The sequence below is a fragment of the Diceros bicornis genome, chromosome 34 (genome assembly GCF_020826845.1).
Source record: "Diceros bicornis minor isolate mBicDic1 chromosome 34, mDicBic1.mat.cur, whole genome shotgun sequence".
In the NCBI taxonomy this organism is placed as follows: Eukaryota; Metazoa; Chordata; class Mammalia; order Perissodactyla; family Rhinocerotidae; genus Diceros; species Diceros bicornis.
This window is the reverse complement of record NC_080773.1, coordinates 33719037-33741794: the sequence shown is the minus strand read 5'-3', so window position 1 is coordinate 33741794 and position 22758 is coordinate 33719037. Positions and strand designations below refer to the sequence as shown.

Sequence of the window (22758 nt, the reverse complement as noted above, 5' to 3'; positions counted from 1 at the left end):
ACACTTTCAAGACACAATTATCTCCTTTGTTTGTAGAACCTTTTTATGATGCGAGAAAAATCTCACTAATGCCGGAATTAAATCAAAATCTGATTGGATTAAAGAGGAGAGCAGGATGTGAGTGAGGTGGGAGGAGGGACCCTGTCTAATAAAAGGCCCTGTAGGTTGATCTCACTCCAGAACTGAGCTGTAGGGACAAGCAGCTGGAGGCCAGAAGAGGACCTAGTGGAGGACAGGTGAGCTCAGTCTTATGGGATTTCAATTTTACTTCTCAAATTTCTTCAAAAAGGAGATATAAAGATGCAAGGTCTCCAAAGGAGTAAATTATTAATTCATCAAGTAAGTGTGAGGCCAACACAATGCCAGGCACAGTGTGTGCTCCTAGGGACACGGGAACCTCTGATGGGAACAGTAGGCAGAACTTAGATGTTCAATACCTAGTTTGGAGAAATAGTGTGGTCTTACTTATCCTGAGTCAAATCAGAGCTTGGCAGACTCTATGAGATGGTGAATGGGGTTTCAGCCACGAATTATTCCACCTCTCAAGTTCTCCTCTGGGTTTTTGCCACATGCAGGTAGGACAGCCGGAGCAGGTGGAGGGTTTCGGGGTATAGCCTACTGCTGTCCGTTAGAAATATAAGATTACCCACATATGCAATGATAAATTTATTTTCTAGTAGTCAAAGTAAAATCAAAAGATTCTAATTTTATGGGCAAAATGTAATCATTTCAACATGTAATTAATTTTTGAAAGTTCTCAGTGAAATGATTTATTCTCTTTTTTTCATGATGTCTTCAAAATCAGTGTGAATCTTATACTCACAACACATTTCTATGTGGATAAGCCCACCTCAGGTGCTCAATAGCAACTTGTCGCTGGTGGCCACCATATAGGACACATTAGGTAAAATATAGACCGTTTCACCGCCTAACTTAAAACCCAAAGATGAATCCTGTCCTTCATTCCTACTAGCATTTTAAGTATCAGGAGTTCAGGGTCGTGAGTCAATTATATTCATACTTAGGTTATATCTTAAACACCTAGTAGTGCCGTTTGCAAATCACTATTCATGTAAAGATGAAAGTCTCCCAAGGACTAATATCCATTCAACTCACGGAAATCCCAATATCACACACATTTTTCCCCAGACAGTGGCCATGGCTGAACACTTTAAAAAAGCAAGCAGATGTCTTGTCTGCCTGACTTATCTTGAAAAACCTGTGTACCTGCAATGTGGGTGTATCTGCTGCCTCCAGTGCATCAATTCACTGCAGAAGGAGCCCGATGGGGAGGGTGTATTGTGCCCCTTCTGCTCTGTGGTCTCTCAGAAGAAGGACATCAGGCCCGGTAGCCAGCTGGGGGCGCTGGTTTCAAAGATCAAGGAGTTAGAGCCCCAGCTGAGAGCTGTTCTCCAGATGAAGCCAAGGATATGAAAGTTCCAAGGTAAGACATCTGTACAACCTGCCCCAACCCATAAAAATCCCCGGAAAGAGCAACTTTTCAAAAGCTCTCCATTAAGTAAGGGCATTCGCTGAATTCTGGCACTGAAATTTTTATTCTTTCAAAGCAACAGTTGTCCTCTCCTATAAGTATGGATTGGAACGCTCTAGGTTTTAAGCAAATATAATATATAGGTCGTGTCTTAGACCTGTGCTATCCAATGTTTCCAATACCCCCAATAGCTATTGATCACCTGAAACTGGGCTATTGACACAAGCAAATATCAGATTTGGAAATACTGGATTAATTAAAATGTATTGTTTAAATCAATTATACCTGATTCTTATTACTACTTTTTTAATGTGTTTGTAAGAAAATACACATGGGGCTTTTGGCGGGGGGGCATCACTAGCCTAGAACAACGATTCTCAAGCTTGAGTGTATTTAAATTCTCTGAGGATCTTGTTTAAATGCAGATTCTAATTCATTGCACTGGACTGGCCTGTGAATCTGGATTTCCGACAAGAGCTCTGGTGGTGCTGAGGCTGCTAGTTCATGAGCTACACTTTGAGTAGCAAGGCCCTGTACCCACTGAATCTGACTGCCTCTGGCAGTGGGGCCCAGGAATGTGCAATGTTTAGAAGCCTCCAGGTTATTTTAATCCACAGTGAGTGTGGGCAATGAGTGTTTCCCAGAGCTGAAGCCCCAGGCAAAGGGTAGTAAAGTGAAGGTGGTTGTGCCTGTAGGTTTAAGTCCTCTCTAGGCTCTGCACCTGAGCACTGCAGCCTGTGCTTCCCTCCCTGACCTGGAACTCAGAGAAATCAGGCCTGATTCAGTCTTACAACTCTGAGTCAAGCTGAATTATCACAGCTCAGCTGCATGTCTAGTGTGCTAAAGTCAGGATTCCAGAGCAGACCTCCCAGGCTCATTGGAGAGTGCCAAGCCCTTGCTCACTCTGTCTCTCTTCCCTGCGTCTCCTATAATGGATCCTGTAATCAGTGGTGGATGCCTTGAGTGTGAATGGGGTGTGAGGAGTGTGCTTTGGTAGATGCTCCAGTCTGCAATGTCATTGTGAAAGAAATGAATTGCTTTGTTCCTAAGTGAGTTTACTTCTTGCTCCATGCAAACTTGAATTAGGGGTGGTGAGACCTGTCCCAGAAGCTTAACAAGACTTAACAGTTCCTCTCTGATGGTCAGAAAGTCGGAGCATCTCCCAAAGAGCCCTGTTATAATGAAGCCAAGTAAAGTAATTGGTCTTTGGCCCGGAGGGTGGATTGCTGTGGTTCCATTTGCTCCAACCACATGGTCATGTTAGGACAGGCAACTCTCTGCACTCTCCCACATTATTAGGGTTACTTGGAGATGTTGCCAACACACACAGTCATTCTTCACCAATTTACCTGCCCCTCTGAGCATTGCCCCATTAAGTTATGGGTCTAAGTTGCCACCAAGATCTCAACCCATCCCTACTCACGTCCACGGGAATCCCTTCCTCTATCTTGATTGTCCAGAGTTAACCCATCTCATCCCAGGAAAGCTAGCATTTCTTTTTTAATATTTTATAATAACTCTATGAAAGAAAAGACCTGGAATGCAATTTCCTATTCTAAAATGGTAAATAAGGAAGGTAATCATAAAAGAAGAAAAAAGGAAATAAAAACTTTAATATTTCAATATTATTCTGCAATAAGTAAATTATTTCCTATCGTTTGAAATATTTAATGTCTATGTATTTACAGAATCTGTGTTACTTTGTAAAATTTGAGAACAAACAACAGTTATGGTCTCTTTTCATGTATATTATGAACTAAAGAGAAGAAAAATCTTTAATCAAATAATCAAATAACATAAAGAGAATACCCAGGATGAATAAGAAGGACTAGTTTCAGTTATAATCATTCATTCTACATATATAATTAGATCTAATCAAGGGACCAGGGAAATTTCCCCAGGAAAATTCTGATTAGGGACAAAGTGTAGAGTTGAAGAAGAGAAAGTGAATGAGATATTTGGGCCTTTGCAGCAGATGTGAACAGTGGTGTATAGTGTTTGCACTTGCTGATTGGCTTATGTTTCTGCCCAAGGTGGATGTGACCTTGGATGTCGACACAGCCAACAACCGCCTCATCATCTCTGAGGACCTGAGAACTGTGCGCTGTGGGTATTTCCAACAGTATTGGAGGACCTGTGCTGAGAGATTCATCTATGCAGTTTGCGTCTTGGGTTCCCCTCAGTTCACGTCTGGCTGCCATTACTGGGAGGTGGACGTGGGGACAAGCAAAGAATGGGTTGTGGGTGTTTGTAAAGAATATGTTAATTGACAAAGGGTAATTATACTGTCTTCAGAACTTGGCTTCTAGACTGTGGGATTGAACAATGGAGATGTCTTCTCAGCCAGCACTGTGCCATTGACTGCTCTCTCAGTGAGCCCTCAGTTATATCACGTAGGGATTTTCCTGAATATGGATATTGGGATCATTTCCTTTCATCACAATAGCAATGGATCTCATATTTTTACATTCACTAAAATTTCTGCTCTGGAGCCTCTGTGTCCATTTTTTCCTCCTGCAAATCCAATTAAGGATGATCAGGACTTCCTGAGAATCTGTCCTGTGATGAATCCAGGCACTGCTAGTTTTCCAATGAGTCCTGGGCAAGTAAAAGGAACCTCTGACTACAGAAACATTCATAGAAAATTCCTGTGTGCTCATAGCTGTACCTAGGAAATTTTCTCCTTGTTACACATTTTTTACAAAAGTGTAGCAGAAAAATATGGAAGAGTTCATGAGTCATGAACACAATTAATTATATTTATTAGGGAAAAATTACATTTCCAATATTTAGCATTGTCATGGTGATTTCTTTTAGGACTTGTCTACATTTCTGTTCCAATTAATATGTTCTGAACTTTCAGATCAATTTCCAAATGTTTTTGTTTTTATTTTCTGTAGGATCAACTTAGTGTGTAATGAAGGTTATCAATTAAATAAAAATTTGGATATGACCGAACTGATTAATTGATTTTCTACATGATACAGAAAAAGATCTACATAAACAGTAGAAGTGTTTGTGTGTATATATTCAGTTTTACTCAACAACTGAGAAGCTCACATTCATTTCAAGTGCACATTGAACATTCGCCAGGAAGACATATTTGCCCATAAGACAAAACTCATTAATTTTAAAGTTGATGTAATATACACCTTGTTTGCTATTGATGACAGAATTGAACTAGAAATCAGTAATAGAAAGAAATATGGGACTCCTCCAGACTTGAGACAATTAAACAGGACATGTGTAAGTAAAAAAATGATCAAAAATGAAATTTTCGGGGGAATTAGAAAGTATCATGAACTGAATGAAAATAAAAGCACAACTTATCAAACTTTGTAGATGCAGCTAAAGCTTAGACACAACGTACAGCATGAAAATCATTAGGAATATGAAAGTACCACTATCAATTATGGAAGTTCCCACTTTAAGTTAGCAAACTAAGAGCAATTCAACCCAAGTAAGCAGAAGGAAAGACATAATAAACACCACCGGGGCAATCGATAAAATAGACAATAGACAAATATCAGATAAAGTCAAGAAACCCAAAGTTGTTTTTTACAAGATCAAAGAAATTGATAAATCTTTATTTACAGTGAGAGAGAGAGGAAGGGAGAGAGAACATACTACACATCACGTGTAGGATGAGGAAGGAAGAACAGACATCACCACAGATTCTATAGACGTTAAAAGGGGAATAGGAGAAAATAAGAGGGTACAGCCCAGAGCTGTTGTAAATATTATAAAAGCTACAGGACAGCCCTCCACAAACAAAAAGTACTCCAGCCCAGATTGTCAATATTGCTAAGGTTTAGAAACCCAACCTTATGAATGATATGTCATTTTTCTCTTGCAACTTTCAAGATTCTCTCTTTACCTTTGGCCTTTATTAGTTTGATTATGATAATGCCCAGGTATGGTTTTCTTTACTTTTGGACTTAGGCTTTCTTGAACTTGGATTAGTAGATTGATGTTTTTACCAAAATTGAGGAGTTTTCAGCCCATAGTTATTCAATTTCTGTCCCTTTCTCTCTCTCCACTTTCTGAGACTCCAATCACACGTATGTTGTAATTCTTGATATTGTCCCACAGACCGCTTTTCATTTGTATTCTGCCTTCAAATTTTTAAACAATTGTAGTAAAATATACATAATATGAAATTTACCGCCTTAACCATTTTTGAGTGTACAATTCAATGGTATTAAACACCTTTATATTGTTGTCCAACCATCGCTATGATCCATCTCCAGAGCTCTTTGTCTTGCAAAACTGAAACTCTGTCCCCATTAAACAATAACTGTCCACACCCCCATTCCCAGCCCCTGGCAGCCACCTTTCTTCTTTCTGTCTATATAAACTGAATTATTCCAACTACGTCATATAAGTGGGATCATACAGTATTTTGCTCCTCGAGACGAGCTTATTTCACTTTGCGTAATACCTTCAAGTTTCATCCATTTTGTAGCATGAGTCAAAATTTCCTTTCTTTTTAAAGCTGAATAATATTCTATTGTATGGACATAGAACATTCGACAAACAACTCTTCGAGACCCTGCTTCCAATTCTTACAGGTATATTCTGGATCGTAATTCTAACATAAATTTTTTAGAAAATGCAATGCCGTTTCCACAGCAGTTGCTCCCTCCTCCATTCCCACCAACAGTGCACAAGTGTTTGAATTTCTCCACATCCTCACAAACACGTGTTCTTTCTGTTTGTTTGTTTTTTTAATACACGTCCTAATAAGTGTGAAGAGGTATCTCCTTATAGTTTTGATCTGCATTTACCTAATGATTAGTGGAGGTGAGCATCTTTTCAAGTACTTATTGGCCATTTGTATATCTTCCTTTGAAAAATGTGTATTCAAGTCCTTTACCTATTTTTGAATTGAATTTTCATTAATATTGTTGTTGAGTGTTAGTAGTTCTCTGTTTATTCTATAAATTAATCCACCTTTCCACCTGGAACCTTCTCCAGCCTGGCTTCCCATGGTGTCTGGACCTAACCCCCCCAGATGTGGAAAGCTGAGCCCACTTACCCCAAACCTGGATGGAGGTAGAGCTTCGTCCGGTCCCTCATAGGCCAGTGAGGATGCTGAGACTCGAGAGCAGCAGAATGCCTGAAAGATAAGACTTTGGGCGCAACAGCACGATGCCTGGGTTCCAACCCCCAACTCCTCTCCTTCTTTGTCCTAATACCCAAACCCCTGAGCCTCTTTGATGCTCAGAAAAATGCTGCTAATGGAAGCACATCATGAGCTGAGACAGTGTCTGGCAAACAGAAAGGGTCAACAAATAAATGTTGTAAGACCTCCTACCTCTCTGCTCCCTGCCTGACTCCCTGCCTGATTCAGGGATCTGCTCATAACACACCTCTCAGAAGCCTCCTCTGACAGCCCAGACCTGGATGGGTTACATTTCCAGATGGGAATTGTTACGCAAGAAGTTATTGAGAGCGAGGGAGTGCTGTCAGGAAGAACCTATAAGGGATGGACGAAGGCAGATAAGGCAGCAGAAGCAACTTAATCAAGAGGTGATTTCAGTTGAAGCCTGGTCTCAGCCTGATCTTGCAAGGGCTCTGGAGTGGGAAGGGCAACACAGGCGTCCCACTGGAAAACAAGAGGAGTGGACCTCTGCCCTTGATATTAGCCCCTCGCCCCCATTTCATCCCAACATTTGCTGCAGACCTTGGGGTAGAGAGAGTGTTCCCTCCCAGCATTTCCCCATGAGCCAGGGCAGCTCTCTAGAGACTGGAGAGTCTGTTCCTGCTGGGGAAGCTAGCGTGCCGGCCAGGCGGAGGGGATCTGAGTGGAGATCCAACCACATCCCTCACGGTGCCGTTTTTAACATTTCAGTTTTTTTCACACTTTCAAATAACCACTCTTTTCCTCCTAATGCTTGGAGGTAATGATAATTAATTAGGTTTATGTGTGCAATTGGAGTAAGGAAATTTGAAGCGATCAACTGGAACATTCCAAGGCAACACAGAAGTGATTCTACAGCAGTCACACCATGAGCCTCTCCCGTATTGTTCATTCCCCTTTGAACACATTGTTTAATTGCTGCAGGATTTCCCCCTATAAATTGTGTCATAGTATATCTCTCAACATTAACATCCACTGTTTCTGTTTCTAGTTTGACTAAAATAGCCATCGACAAAAATCTCCAAGGCAAGGGACTGCAGGTGGGTGTAGATGAAACTAGATCTTCTCAAGGTAAATGATGGTTGAAAGTATACAAGGTGTTCCCAAGGTGCGTGTGTTGGGTTGTGTTACTTTTGGCTGTGGTTTTGTGTGCTTGAAAAAGTCCATTAAAACTTGTATTTGTAGTGAGCAATCCTTCCGTAGTGCTCTTTGAAATTATCAATATTCAAAATAAAATAAAATAAATTGTGTGAATGAAACACAACCTTACAGAATCATCCCCAAAATTAGACTTGAAATCCCACAACATACAATGAGTTGCAAGGAGCAGAGTCTATTGTAAATATTTCAGGTTTTTGGAGCATATGTTCTCTATCATACACACTTAATGACGCCATTATGGTGCAGAAGTATCAGAAGGGGCATTACTGTGTTCCCGTAAAACTTTATTTGCCAAAACAAGCAGTGAACCTGCCACTTTAGTTTGCTGACCCCTGAGTTGGGACATCCTGTGATATGTGGGTGGGTTTCTCTTCCACAGGGGAAAGTGAATGTTGAACAAACTGGCAGGAAGCGGGTGCTGGATCTCACAAGGCAGCCAGGATAGCGCTGGGGGCCAACCAGAGATGATAGGCATCTGCAAAGAGAGAGCAGACAGACTGAAGGAGACAAAGCATTTCTGTTTTAAGGGAGACGTGAGGCAGAAGAGGGGCTGGCTGAGAGGGTGTGTGTCTGAGGTGGAGTTTCTGTGTGAGAAAAATGGAGAGACAGGGTGAGACTGAAAACCTGTGAGCAGGTGCAGATAGGGATAGTCAACTACAAGTGTTCACATTCACCAGAGAAAGCACGCGTGTGTGCAGCTGCATGTCAGAGAACATTCTAGAATACATATGTGAGAGGAAAGGTGCCTGTGAGAGTGTGAGAGCATGTGTGAGAGTGTGGAGAGTGGGGAATGATTTGGGGCTTTATTTACCAATTTCTAAAGAGAACTTCCAACCATGGAGAAAACACCATTTTGAAGACACGATTGTGATCCAGCTCGTGTGATATTAGGAAATACTTCTGAGTAGGTTTAATTAATTTCCTGATCTAAATATAAGGAGCTTTTGCATTTGTCAGCAAAAAGTATTTAAAACCAGCTGTGTTCATTTCTTGAGGGTTAAAACTGATGCCAAATATTTGGTTCTAAATATTTCTGCCCTCATTCCAAATAAACAGTTATCAACAATCATAATGTTCCAGATCTAAATCAGAATGATTATAAAATAATATTTCATCCATATTAATAAAAATAAAACCATTTTTTAGGATAAATTGTTCTCTGTTTTAAGTGGTAAACTGTTGAAATTCTCAGTAAAAATCTCGTATGCCAGAATTACAGCAAAATCTGTTTAGATTAAAGAGGAGAGGTAGACTGTGAATAAGGAGGGAGGAGGGACCATCTCCGACAAAAGCCCCTCCTGGGGGATTCTCATCCAGAACTGAGCTGCCAGTGGAAGCAGGTCGAGGGCACAGGAGAACCCAGTGGACTTGCAGGGAGTCCAATCTGATGGAATTTCTTGTTCACATCTCAGAGTTCTACAAATATCAAATATGACAAGAAAGGTCCTAGGAATGGAGTGATGTATTAATTCAGCAAGTGCTGTCCAAGGCCAGCTCAATGCCAGCACAGTGTGTACACTCAGGGACCCTGGACTGGATGCTCTGCCGCCCCAGGAGCAGTGGGCAAGCTTCGATTTTTATACACAGGCTAGAGAAGTGACAGTGTCTTCCTTTTCTTTAGTCATCATAGATTGACAGACTCCATAAGATGGTGAACTGCCTTTCCGCCACTGACTTATTCAACCTCTCAGGTTCTACTGGGTGTTTTACTTCAGTCAGGTGGGTCCAGCTGTGGAGGTTGAAGGGTTTCTGAGTCTACACCAGCACTGTCCAACAGAAAAGGATTATGACCCACAGATGTAATCATAATTTCATAAATTATCTAGTAACCACATTAAAGAAGATGGAAAGAACAGTTTAAATTATTTTAATACCCTAAATGTTGTCATTTCAAGCTGTAACCAATTCTGACAAGTTCTGACAAGATAGTTTACATTCTGTCTATCTTATTCCACATTTGAAATCCAGTGTGTGCTTTACAACCACAGCATCTCTCAGTTCAGAGGACCCCATGTCAGGGGCTCAGAAGCCCCATGTGACTGGGGCTCCCACACTGGACAGCCCAGACTTAGACCATTTCACCACCTCAGCTGAAAGCTTTGGGATGAATCATGTCTTCATTCCAACCGGCGTTTCAAATATCAGAACCTGAGCCATGAGTATTTCTGCTTGTATCTCCATTGCCTAGTCCTAAGGACGGCACATAGTAGGTCCACAGTATCTCAACATATTTAAAGATTACACATCCCCATGATGAATAATTGCTCTACATATTAAACCATTATTATTCATATTTCTTCCCAGAGAGGATTCGTGGTTGGACACTTTAAAAAACCACTAGGTGTCCTATCTGCTGGTGCATCTTGAACACCCCATGTACCTGAAATGTGGGTGTGTCTGCTGCCTCCAGTGCATCAGTTCACTGCAGAAGGAGCCCGCTGGGGAGGGTTTATTGGACCCCTTCTGCTCCGTGGTCTCTCAGAAGAAGGACATCAGCCCAATCGCCAGCTGAGGGCACTTGTTTCCAAGATCCAATTATGAATTGAAATTTCCCATTATGAACTGATAATTCCATTTATCAATTTTAAACTATTAAATTTTAGCTCTCTAAATTTCCTAAACAACACTTTATCTAATTACTGTCTGTGCACCCAGGAAGGTTTCTTTCCAGCTCTCATCATCTGGGTCACAGGGACAGACTTGAAGTCCCATGAGAGTCTCAAGGAGCAGGGTTCCATGTGTGACTTAGAGCAAATTGCAATCTCCTTGAACAGTCACTTGGACATGCAGACACCACAAGCCTCTGAGGGGGAAACCGTGGTATTTTCCAGGTTAAACAGGCCTGAGGCCATAAATAGCAAGCTTGTAGAAGTTAAAGTCACAGGAAAGAGCAGCCTCCAGACCGTACGCTCATGATCGGTGTTGTATGGGAGGAAGAACTACTCCTCTACCCTCTAGGTTCTTCTCATTGGTCTAAGAATGAGACAGAATAACAGGATAAAATCAAACAAATCTAACAATGTAAATACGGGAGAAACCCAAGAAACTTGAGCAACTCACCAAAATGGCCTAATCTACCACCTTAAATACTATCTTCAGCTAGAGACAAAGGAGGATGCTGGGGGTAGGTAGTGTTTGGGACACAAAGGGGGTGGCAGGCAATTCACATAGAGATGGAAAAGCAAAAGTTTGGTAAACAAGTGTTTGTCATGCCCAGCAAAGACAATGTGACTGGGGGAGGACTTTGACCAAAAGGGCCTTGCTAGATTCCTCCCTGTCTATCACACCTTGTTCATACTTTACTATAGTTATCAATGGTGATAGCTCCTACCTGGAACAGGCCATCTACCTTAAATTGTTTTAGGCAGTTAGATGGAAGTTCAAAGTTCGTTTCTGAGTCTTTTGTTCTTAAAAAAAATCAAGCCAGGGGCCGGCCTGGTGGCGCAAGTAGTTAAGCGTGTGCGGTCCGCTGTGGCGGCCCAGGGTTCGCCGGTTCAGATCCCGGGCGCACACCAACACACCGCTTGGCAAGCCATGCTGTGGCAGCGTCCCATATAAAGTAGAGGAAGATGGGCACGAATGTTAGCCCAGGGCCTGTCTTCCTCAGCAAAAAAAAAATAAAAGAGGAGAATTGGTAGATGTTAGCACAGGGCTGATCTCCTCACAAAAAAAAAAAAATCAAGCCAAAGAGGCACATTTTGGGGTGGCAAATTCTGACCCCACAGTGTGAAAAACTTTGTAACAGTTTTGCAAAAGTGAAAGAGCGTGAAGGAAAATGCACAATGGGAAACTTAGTGAAGGGAGCCCCTGAGGAGGTTTGTAGTGTCCCTTAAACCCCTATTAAAACTTTCAAACTAAACTTAATTCTCCCACAGGGAACATAGAAAACTTTCTCTTCTTTCTACTCACCTGCTCACATAGATCTTCTCAATAACTGCCAAGAGTTGTCACTAATCATCAGAAGTGGCTGAGGGTGATTTGCACAGGGAATAAGAGTTACTCCTCCTTGGAGACGCCCCAGACTCTCCATGCAGACAGTGTCACCCATACTGCAGATGACGTGATAATGGCACCTCTGTGGGGAAAGCAGGTCCAGGAACCCTGTCTCTATAACTGTGGCCCATCCTGATTGACGCCTCCCTGCACAGAGCTCCGAAGAAAAGACCAGCCAGGTGAGTGCTTCCTTTTGTTCAGTCTCAGGGCAGAGAAAAGAAGGGAGGGGTCTCCAGCAGGAGAGGAACTCAGAGCTGTGGTTGTGCACTAACATTGGGCAGGACAGGTGCTGACCCCACCTTGTCCAGAGCTACCCACTCATGCCCTGGCTGGGCATGTGGAAGGTGGGGATGTGTTGGGGTGTGTTTCAGAGTGGGACCAGAGTCATGAGTTTCACTGCAAATCCCTGTGTCCCGGAGTCCCTGACAATGAGAGAAAGAGGGGCAGTTCCCCTTGGAATCTGAGCCAAGACTTGTATGGCCAGAGACACTGAGCTCCTCAACCAAGTACACAGGAGTCTACCCATTTTCTCAGACCTAACAGATTGGGGTTGGGAGTGAATATAGGAGGACAAATTTGCGTGCAGAGTTTGAGTTGTGACTTAAAAATCCTGAAACATGGAATAATATCCAATGACAGGCACACATACGCGTACTAACAGAAAAACAAAGAGAGAAATAGTCTCCCCTCTAATGACACACATTTCTCCTTTTTCAAATCCCACTTCAGGAGGACGCAATCATCTCAGTAATTTCAGTGTCTCTCTTCTGTGTGTTAATCGTGTTGTGTGTGTAAGTGTGGCTCAGATTTTTATCTCCATAGTCGAATGGGAAAATGCCCTTCTGTCCTTCCTTAGCCTGAGGCAGCAACGGGGAGAAATAGAATTTGTTGTGAGATGGAGTCCAGTGAATTTTGAAGTCTGCTGTAACAGCATGAATGCTGGAAGATAAGCAATGTACACTTTTTTTAACTTTAATTAGAATCAGAAATTAGAACAATAACCTCTGTGGTAATTCTGCAGTATCTTTTATATTTGGAAATATGATGGAAAATACCTTGGACCATGCTATGTTCTGAATGTTTGTGTCCCTCCAAAATTTGTAAGTTGACATTGTAACCCACAAGATGATGGTATTAGCAGGTGGGTCTTCGGGAGGTGCTGAGGTCATGAAGATGGACGCCTCGTGAATAGGATTAGTGCATCATAAAAGAGGCTTCAAAGAGATCCCTAGCCCTTTTACACCGTGTGAGGACACAGCGAGAAGGCGCCAGCCAGGAACTAGGAAGAGGGCCCAGCCCAGAAGGCACCCATGCTACAGCCTTAATCTTCGACCCCAGCCTCTGGAACTATAAGGAATAAATTTCTGCTGTTTATAAGCCACCTAGTCAGTGATATTTTGTTTTAGCAGCCAGGACCTCCCAAAATTGAAAAAGACTCCAAAAGTGGTAATGATGACTAAGACCAAGACACCACCAGAGGCAATTTCTGAGGAAAGGTTTAGCGATTCTACACTGGATGCAAAAGGGAAATGTTCCACCTTCCCCAACTCTCACTGTATCCCTCCATCCATGGCCTATTCCTGACTCCTTTGTCCATTGCCCTGGGCACACAATGAGCTCTGTTATCTGGGCTTTCTCCTTCTCTCCTAGGAGGTCTACAAACCAGCTCTGATCTCTGTGCTCACCTGTGATGAGCGACACTCTCCTCTGCTGACTCAGCATCAGAATTGATTCTGGCTGCTTCCGCTGTGTTGTATGCATTCTCAATCACAGCAGTTACAAATCCCCAGAAGGTATGAGGAAGCTGGTGGAGGAAAAAGTGCTCAGACATGAGAGAGACACAACAGCCTCTCGGTTGTGTTTAGTGAAAGCAGAGCTGTGTCATCAGAGGAGTGGTTGGAAAATAGGGCTCTGGTAGCAGGCCCTAGGATGTGTACTTCTTTTCTTTCTTTAACGAGTATAATGATGGACATTTATTGAGCACTCAATATGTGTTACACACTCTGTCTGTATTAAGGATGTGTATTTCTGTGTCAACACAGGGAACCTTCTGGGGTTTGGTTTCTGACTCTGCCTGTGGAGGTGCCCCAGGTGTGACTGTATGGGGCTGGGGGTCATGGTCTCTGTGGGGGCTGGTGTGTCCTTCTGCATTCTGTCTGGTGGTTGTCAGTACAAGGGAGGCACCTCACCTGTGGGGTTGATCTCTGTGTGCCCCACAGAATGTACAACCAGCAGGTCTGACCACGTCACCCACCTCAGTAAACCCTCAGCTCCATAGGAAGGAGGACATGGGCCATGTTTGTGGAAGGAGGGGTTCAAGTGGATGAGTGGACCTGCATGCACTAGGAGCCACTGCAGGTGTGATTTAGGGAGCACTGGTGGGGGCTCCGGGGAGTTCAAATGAGGATCTATGGGGCGTGAGATCACTTCAGCTCTTTTGCCAATAAACAAGGTTCTGTGGGAGTCACTTGGGCTAGAGTAAAACTTAACACCCAGGAGAACCATGGACTTGTACAGGTAATTGTGACTCAAAGGAGAGATCTGAATAATTACAATTTCTGTTTAGAGTTGTATAGTACAGGTTTATCAAAGAAATTGCAGGAAGGATGGCTGCGTGGAATTGATTCAAGATAGGGTGGGACGTTCAAAGATAACACCAGGTGACACCATTTCAGAAGAAACACACACTGTGATATGTGGTTTGGGTGTCAAAGTGTTAGGACATGTTCCCACAAACACATACACACACACACACGCACACAAAGGCACATTCTCACAAACACGTGTTGTCACCAGACACACTTTTTCTATAATTTTCTTGACTTTGGACATGGGGACGTTAAAATGTATATAGGTGAATGAGTGTGTTGGACCTCCCGGACTAGTGGAAATAGAGGGAAGGATACCATCCCCCATAACAACATGGATCTCCCTCTGCTGTGGTTGGCGATGGTGAAGGTGTAGCAATAGGTGATGCTCACAGGAGCTCACTGTGACCAGACGTGGTTATGGACTGAGGATCTATCAGTCAGTCAAAAAAGACATCACTTTTTTGTCCTCATGTAGCTTTCAATGTAATAGGAAGAGAGAAGATGAGGAGGAACAAACAAACAAAAGGTATGAATTACATTTTGAGAGGAAGGAAGGGAATGAATTACAGTGAATGAGGATTATTTTAAGGTGTCTGTGAGCAGCTGACATTCAAGTGGAGCTGGGGTGTGAGAAGGAGCAAGCAGGTAAAGTGGTGGGAAGATGGGAATTCCATGAAGAGAGAAGACTATGCATCACTGTGTGAAGCAAAAATGTGTTTCTTGTGCTTTCAGTGGAAATACAGTCAATGTGGCTCATCTAGTGAGTAAAGCAAGAGAGGGTCCTAGTGAGGTGGGAATGCAATGGGGCACCTGACCATGCCTTCTATTGTCTTCCTCACCTTGCTGCTAGCAGTAAATAATGAAAACAAAACATTAACAGTATTTACAATAACAATGGTTTCTACTAACATTAATGAAAACTTCCTTTGTGCCAGACGTCCTGATCAACAATTAACTTGAAATCCACACTGAATGTTCACACCAACCTTATGACGCATGTTCTTTTTTAGTTTTTACTTTACTTTTTAAATGAGAAAAGGTGGTGCAGAGTGGTGAATAAAATCCCTGAGGTTGTACTAAGATAGTATTGGATTGTCTTGAGACAGAAGGAGAGCTTTCTGATCCCACAGGCTGGACTCTTGACTCCCTACTCTCCTTCCTCTAACCTGAGGTCCTATTATTGTCTGCACACTACAAATGAGGGGGGAAAGTTGTGAGAGGTCAAGGGAGGGTTCTCATATCTCAGCACCAGAAGTGGGGAGTGGGGACCAGGACCCAGATGGGTGGATCCAAAGCTATTAGGCACCTCATTGTACTGCTTCCTGTGTTTTTTACTTAGTATTTTCAAAAATTGGACACTATTTTCCTGACGAATAAGTTACGTTGGTAACTTTGGACTTTGGTTTCCAATTCATTACTCCCTTCTGTACCTGACAGTGGCTTCTGAATCCTATGATTTAATTAAGGATTATTTCTTCTACAAGGAATGCATCCCTTTTACTAGAGTAAATAATATTTGCCTTTTCCTCCACAAAACCTTCTTCTTCACTCATAAGGCAATGCTCAAACTTTACTTTCATGACACCTCCAAGTGGCCTATGGGTTACTTTGAGCTGATGGAATTAGACCAATGCTCGTTTGTAAAATTCAGAAGGAAGCAAAGCATCAGACAGAATGTAGGCACTCAAAATATTGAAGAATAAAAAGAATTAATCTGAGCATTCAGTCTAATGATCTGGGTGTTTAACTTTGGTGTGGACTGAGGGTGGGAGACCACCCAAGAGAAGCTGTCCAAGACGTGACTTCAGTCTTTTAAGTAAAGGTCTGGAGAATTGTTGAGAATTATACTACTCTTCCCACTGAGGATCTTTTCTATAAACAATAGAAGATCTCAGTACATTTTACAGTAAACTTGTGTATTCAGAGTGTGGCTGATTTTTTAAAAGGTATTTTGTATCCAGCAACTCTGAGGAATTACCTTATGCATTCTCAACTGTGGACAATTGATTCTCTTGCAATTGTATTAAAATTAGTTAGATATGCTCATCATTTCAACAATATTTTTGCCTTTTCCATGCCATTTTTCTTAAGTTAACACATTCTTTTTTTCAGCTTTATTGAGGTATAACTGACTAATAAAATGGAAATACACTTAAAGAATACAACATGATGGGGGCCAGCCCAGTGGCGCAAGCGGTTAAGTGCACACACTCTGCTGCGGTAGCCCAGGGTTCGGCATTTCAGATCCTGGGCGCACACTGACACATTGCATGGCAAGTCATGCTGTGGCGGCGTCCCATATAAAATGGAGGAAGATGGGCATGGATGTTAGCCCAGGCCAGTCTTCCTCAGCAAAAAAAAAAAAAAAAAAAGAGGAGGATTGGCAGATGTTAGCACAGGGCTGATCTTCCTCACAAAAAATAAAGTATACAACATGATGATTTGATATATGTATACATTGTGAAAATATTCCCACAATTGTGTTAATTAACACATCCATAGACTCACATATTTACCTTTTTTTGGTGAGAATACTTAAGCTGTACTCTCTCAGCAAATTTCAATTAGTCAATACAGTGTTATCAGCTATTATCACCATACTGTACATTAGCTTCTTAGACCTTACTCATCTTAGAGCTAAAGTTTTGTACCCTTTGAGGACATTTTCCTCTTTCCCCAACCCTGATACAAGTACCATTCTACTGTCTGTTTCTATGAGTTTGACTGTTTTTTTTTTAAGATTCCATATATAATGGTACCATACATATTTGTCTGTTTCTGTCTGGCTAATTTGACCTAGCATAACTCCCTCCAAGTTCATCCGTTTTGTTCCAAATGGCAGGATTTCCTTCATTTCTAGGCTGAATAATATTCTAGTGTGTACATATGTCACATTTTCTTGATCCATTCATCCATCAACAGACTCTTAGGTTGTTTTCATACTTTGGTTGTTGTGAATAATGCAGCAGTGCACATGGGAGTGCAATATCACCTCGCGTTAATGAATTCATTTCCTTTGGATATACACAAAAAGTGGGATTGCTGGGTTATATGGTAGTACTATTTTGATTTCTCAAGTAACCTCCCTACTGTTTTTTATAGTGGCTGTACCAATTTACATTCCCACCAACAGTGCACAAGTGTAAACTTTTCTCCGTATTCTCACCAGCATTTTATATCTTTTGGCATTTTGGTGCTAGCCATTCTAACAGGCATGAGGTGATAGCCCATTGTGGTTTTCATTTGCATTTCCCTAATGATTAGTGATTTTGACCAACTTTTCATGTACCTGTTGGCCATTTCTACGTCTTCTTTGGAAAAATGCCTATTTAGGTCCTTTGCCCATTTTTAAGTTGGGTTGTTATTTTGCTATTGAGTTTTATGAGTGTCTTGTTTATTTTCAATATTATTCCCTTATCAGATAAATGCTTTACAAATATTTACCTTATTCCATAGTTTGCCTTTTCATTTTGATGATGGTTTCTCTTACTGTGCAAAGTCTTTTAGTTTGATGTAATCCCATTTATTTATTTCATTTTTTGTTGTTCTCTTTTAATTATAACTGGTATACAATATTCTGTTAGCTTCAGCTGTGCAGCATAGTAATTCAATATTTATATACATTATGAAATGATCACCAACATAAGTCTAGTTCGCTTTTGATGTCATATGCAAAAAATCATCACCAAGACCGATGTCAAGGAGCTGACTCCCTATGTTTTCTTCTAAGAGTTTTACAGTTTCAGGTCTTACATTCAAGTCTTTAATCTGTTTAGTTTATTTGTGCGTATGATGTAAGATAGGGGTTCAGTTTCATTTGTTTACCTGTGGATATCCAAATTTCCAAACAGTGTTTCGTGTTGACAATATCCATTCCCCATTGTGTATTCTTGTACCTTTATCAAAAATTAATTGACCCTAGGTGAATATGCGTATTTATATGCTCTCTATTCTGTTGCATTGGTCTATGTGTCTGTTTTTATGCCAATACCACACTGTTTTGGTTACTATAGCTTTGTAACATAATTTGAAACCAGGAAGTGTGATGCCTCCAGCTTTCTTCTTCTTTCTCAAGATTGCTTTGGTGTTTCATGGTCTTTTGTGGTTCCACACAAATTTTACGATTGTTTTTTTCTGTGTCTGTGAATAATGCCATTGGAATTTTGTTAGAGATTGCACTGATTTTGTAGACCATTTTGCGTAGTATGGACATTTTAACAATTTTATTTCTTCAGATCCTTGTACATGGAATATCGTCCATTTAATTTTTCTTCTTCAATTTCTTTCATCAACGTCTTATACAGTTTGGTTTACAGATCTCTCATGTCCTTTGTTAAATATGTTTCTAAGTATTTTATTCTTTGTGATTCAAAGGAATTGTTTTCTAAGTTTCTCTTTGTGATAGTTAGTGTGTAGAAATGTAACTGATTTTTGTATATTGATTTTATATCCTACATGTTAACTGAATTTGTTTACTAGTTCTAATATTTTTTTGGTGGAGTGCTTAGGGTTTTCTAACTATAAGATCATGTCATCTGCAAAAAGAGAAAATTTTACATTTTATTTTGGGGGGAAGAGTTTGAGAAGGATTGGTATTAATTCTTCTTTAAATGTTCAGTAGAATTCACAGTGAAGCCATCCAGTCCTGGGCTTTTCTTTGCTAGGAGGTTTTTGATTACTGATTTAATCTCTTTACTAGTAATTGGTGAGTTCAGACTTTCTATTTCTTTATGATTCAGTCTTTGTAGGTTATATACATCTAGGAATTTATCCATTTTTTCCAGATTATCTAATTTCTTGGGGTATAATTGTTCATAGTAGTTTCTTATGACCCTTAGTGTTTCTGTGTTATCATTTGTAATATCTCCTCTTTCATTTCTGATTTTATTTATATGAGTCTTCTCTCTTTTTTTTTTTTCATATTCTAGCTAGGGGTTTTTTAATTTAGTTTATCTTTTTCAAAAGCTGGCTCTCAGTTTCATTGATCTTTTCTATTGTTTTCCTAGTTTCTATTTCGTTTATTTTCACTCTGACCCTTCTTATTTCCTTCCTTCTACTAACCTTCAGCTTAGTTTTTAGTTCTTTTTCTAGTTCCTTGAGGTGTAAAGTTAGTTTGTTTAGTTAGATCTTTCTCTTTTGTTAATGTGGTTGCTTGTTGCTATTAACTTCCCTCTTCGAACCTTCTGCTGAATCCTGTAAGTTTTGGTATGCTGTGTTTCCATTTTCATTTGTCTCATGATATTTTTATTTCATTTTTGATTTCTTCTTTGGCCCATTTATTGTTCAAGAGCATGTTGTTTATTCTCCATTTATTAGTGAATTTTCCAGTTTTCCTCTTATAATTGATTTCCAGTTTTATACCATTGTGGTCATAACCAATGATTAATATCACTTCAATCTTCTTACATGTGTTAAGACTTGTTTTGTAGCCTAACATATGATCTATTCTGGAGAAGGATCCATGTGCACATGAGAAGAATGTGTATTCTGATGCTGTTGGATGGAATGTTCTGTATATGTCTACTAGGTCCGTCTGATCTAAGATGTAGGTGAAGCCCAATGGTCCCTTGTTTATTTCCTGTCTGATCTATCCATTGCTGAAAGTGTGGTATTGATGTCCCTTATTATTGTTGTATTTCTGTCTAATTCTCCCTTGAGATCTGTTAATATTTGTTTAATATATTTAAGTGCTCCAGTGTTGGGTTTATAAATATTTGCAATTGTTCTATCCTCTTGATGAATTGACCTCTTTATCATTATATAATGATTTCTTTGTCTCTTGTGAGTTTCTGATTTAAACTTATATTTTGTCTGATATAAGTATAGCTACCCTTACTGTCTTTTGGTTTCCATTTTCAAGAAATTTCTTTTTTCCATCCCTTCAAGTTTAGTCTATGAGTGACTGTAAAAACTCATTTTTTGTTTGATATGGTCCTGTGGGACTCACAAATGCCAAGCGCCACTGGCTTTTGGTGCTGGGTATTTGAGGGCCCATCCCTGGGAGGAAGCCACAAAGGCTGGGCATTATATGTGTGGACAATCTCGTTCCAGGGTAAACTGGAGACCTGATTTTATTATTGAAGACAGCCAGAGACAGAATGTGGGGAAGTGCCCACTTGCTGTTTTAGGATCCTGGAAGCATCCTAGTAACCTGCTAGATGCCGGGTGGTTAGAATCCACACCCCTGGTCAGAAGTTGGTACAGTATGTAGTCAAACTCCTTCCAAGGAGACACTGGGTGATGGGTGTTTTTACTTGTTCCCTCAGCACTGGGCCTGGTGGTATTGTCATGGGGTGTGCTAGCAGGCCCATCTGAGCACTGCTGTTTTATTTGCTACAATCCAGTGGGACTCACAAATGCAAGCCCCGTTGGTCATCAGAGCTAGGTGATTTGGGAGCCTGTTCTTCTGGTGGAAGCCTTAAAATTTGGGGTGGTAGATGTGTGGTTCAAACTCTTGCTTCTCAGAAAGAAAAATGAGCTGGGGGTTTCACCTCGATTGTAAGGTTCTGTCCCAGGGGTGGGGATCATGGTGAGAGTGTGTCACAGCCTTTCCTACCCACTTCATTGTGGGTATTTTCTTAGTCACCTGATGTGGAAGTCACTCAACTAGTTTCTGAATTTCTCTCAGAACAAATTGATTCATGTGTAGATATATTCAATACGTCCGTGGGAGGAGGGAAAGTCAGGAGACTCCTGTGTTGCATCTTGGTGATGTTACTCAATACACTCTTACAATAGGCCAGGTGACCATGAAATGTAAGGGGGGTACAGTGCTTTTTTGTCTTTGTGTCCTGTCACTTACTCATATACTCAGTATAGTATTTAATAGATATTCTTTGTCAACTGTGTTGTTCAACAAGATGGATATGGTTCCTAAGTTCATGAACCTCACATTCTAGTGGAGAATCAGAATATAAAAGTAAATGGAAATAAATACAGAATGATAACGGTGTAAATTATACTTATTGTCAAGTGTATTTTCTATAGTTTGAGCCCATCCTGTGGAGTATGACAGCATCTCCTTTCTCAGGAGAAGAAACAGCAAGAATCCTTTCCCAGCGTTGGTTACATAAGAAGACTGCTGATGTCATCACCGGCATAACCACCTTTTGCTCCAGGCCACTCTGAAGCCATCTCCATGTCTTTTTAGAAAGATGTCGTAAGAACCACAGGGGAAATGCCTGTGAAAACCATCTTCCTTTTCCAGATTGGGGTTGGGGCTTCGGCCAATGTCATTCTCTTCTTCTATAATGTCTCTCCAATCTTGCTTGGCCACAGGCAGAGGCCCACACACATGATTCTCACCCACATGGCTGTAGCCAATCTCCTATTTCTTCTCTCCTGTGGAATTCCCCACGTGAAGGCAGCTTTTCTTTTGAGAAACCCCCTCTCCAGTTTCGGGTGTAAACTTGCGTGTTATATACAGAGAATAGCTCGCAACACCACCTTGTGCTCCACCTGTGTCCTGAGCACCTATCAGTACTTCACTCTCATCCCAGGGAGAGTGGAGAGGAGGATGCTCAGAGGAAGAGCCCCCAAGGTCATTGGTCGTTCCTGTTACACCTGTTGGATATTCAGTTTCTTAGTGAATATCTATATTCCTGTGAAAATAACTGGTCCACAGGACATGGGAAATCATACTAACACCCAAGGGAAGTGGTTCTGTTCATACTCAAATCCCAGTGCAAGCATTGTCATCTTGTGGTCCCTCTCTGATGCCACGTTTATTGGCCTCATGAGCTGGTCCAGTGGCTCCATGGTGCATCTCCTCACAGACACCACCAGAGAGTGGAGCATATTCACATCCCCAGTGGCTACCACAAATGCCCTCCAGAGACCAGAGCTGCCCACACCATCCTGATGCTGGTGGTCACTTTTGTCAACTTCTACATGATGAATTCCATTTTTGCTTTTTACATGACTGCCTTCGTAGATTCTCATCTATGGTTGATGCAGATCTCTCATATTTTGGCTTTATGTTTCCCCACTGTTAGCCCCTTATTGCTGATCCTTAGGGCTCCTAGAGCTCCTAGTTTCTCTCTTAAATAGTTAGAAATCAGTGTTGTAGTGCAGCTTCAATAATAACCATAATTGCTCTATTCAGTAACCACTTGTGGAGTACCATTTTTTTTATTGAGTTACAAATGACGCTTAACATTATATTAGTTTCAGGATACAACATATTGTTTTGATATTTGTGTGTATTGCAAAATGCTCACCACAATAAGACTAGTTAACATCCATCACCATTCATAGTTATAAAAAATATTTTTCTTGTGATGAAGTCTTTTAAGATTTACACTCTTTGCCTCTTCCAAATATGCAATACATATTTTAAAATGAGATATTAGCTATAGTCACCATGTTGTTTCATTATG

General features: G+C 41.0%; 2 pseudogenes; both read left to right on the top strand.

The window, feature by feature from the left end:
* Positions 1–1158: 1158 nt before the first annotated feature.
* On the top strand, positions 1159–10308 carry LOC131397722 (ret finger protein-like 4A; annotated as a pseudogene).
* Positions 10309–21518: 11210 nt separating this feature from the next.
* Positions 21519–22429, top strand: LOC131397721 (vomeronasal type-1 receptor 2-like; annotated as a pseudogene).
* The last annotated feature ends 329 nt before the right edge of the window (positions 22430–22758 follow it).